Below are 1,011 nucleotides of genomic sequence, written 5' to 3' on the forward strand. Positions count from 1 at the left end.
TCAAGGGATGCACATGCACCCGTGTGCAGCCTGACCCTTTGTGTGGCACATGAGCTGCCTTGCATGCGTAGCTGGTCTCAGCTGAATGGTGCAATGAACCTGCAATCCTCCTAAGGTGTAGAAGGAGCCTCAAGGCCCTGCTACATGCTCAAATAAAAGCGGGACAGAAACCTGACACATTTCCAAGCACTAACTTTGTAGCTGGTTGGCTCTTTGGCTAGCTGGGGAGCCCTCTAGCTGGGGCGATGACCACTTGGCGCGTGTGGCTGGGCTGCCCTCCCTGTGCCCTTCGCCAGCCGAGTGCGCCATGTATGTAACGTGTAGCAGGGGCCACTTAGCAGGAGAGAGCAGAGATTTCCTTGCGGGGAGGTTCTGCTTTGAGCTGCACAGACGTGCCCTGCACCCCGCCCCGCTCCGGGAGTCCTGATCTTGGAGCAACGTCCCCTCAGGAGAGCGCGGGGCTCGCTGCCTGCGCTGCGGGGTGCCCCCCGCCCCCTCGGGGACACGTCCCTGCGCGCCGAGCGGAGCGGAGGGGAGGGCGGCTCCGCCCCGGGCAGGGGAGGGCGCGGGGCCGGGCGGGCTCTGCACGGAGCTTGTGCCCGGAGGAGACACCGGCACCGGCACCAGCCTGCTGGGGGAGGACGACGCAGATCCGTCGGTCCTCCAGCAGCAAACGCTGCGGGGAGATTTTTGTGGCGGGGGAAATTTGTTTTCGTATTCCAGGTCAGATTAGCCAAATCGGTTCTGAATCCTCTGGACCGAGCAGCACTCACTCCTTCAATCACCGGATGTGGGGCTACACCTGGTAAGTATCCCCCACCCCAGACTTTGCAGCCTGGGGCTTCAGCTGCTCCCCAGTCCTTTGGGGGATTGAATCAATGATCTCTGCTTATAAACAGGGGGAGCAATTCCCTTCCCACCCCTGGGTCAGCTCTGTCAGGCCGAGCTGTTCAGTGAGGGCCAGCGGACTTGCCCGTCGCCCCTCTGTCCCCCCCCCCCCCCCCAGCGCAC

At 62.8% G+C, this 1,011-nt stretch overlaps 1 protein-coding gene across 1 annotated transcript in view; it reads left to right on the top strand.

Moving 5' to 3' along the window:
* The first annotated feature begins 364 nt into the window (after nucleotides 1-364).
* Nucleotides 365-1,011, top strand: part of ATP6V1C2 (ATPase H+ transporting V1 subunit C2) — a 26,595-nt gene continuing 25,948 nt past the window's right edge. Inside the window, exon 1 of the mRNA XM_006021781.3 lies at nucleotides 365-805. The gene's annotated coding sequence lies outside the window, so the exon portion shown is untranslated. The remainder of the gene's footprint in view (nucleotides 806-1,011) is intronic.

The sequence above is a fragment of the Alligator sinensis genome, unplaced genomic scaffold, assembly GCF_000455745.1.
Source record: "Alligator sinensis unplaced genomic scaffold, ASM45574v1 scaffold678_1, whole genome shotgun sequence".
NCBI classification, from domain to species: Eukaryota; Metazoa; Chordata; order Crocodylia; family Alligatoridae; genus Alligator; species Alligator sinensis.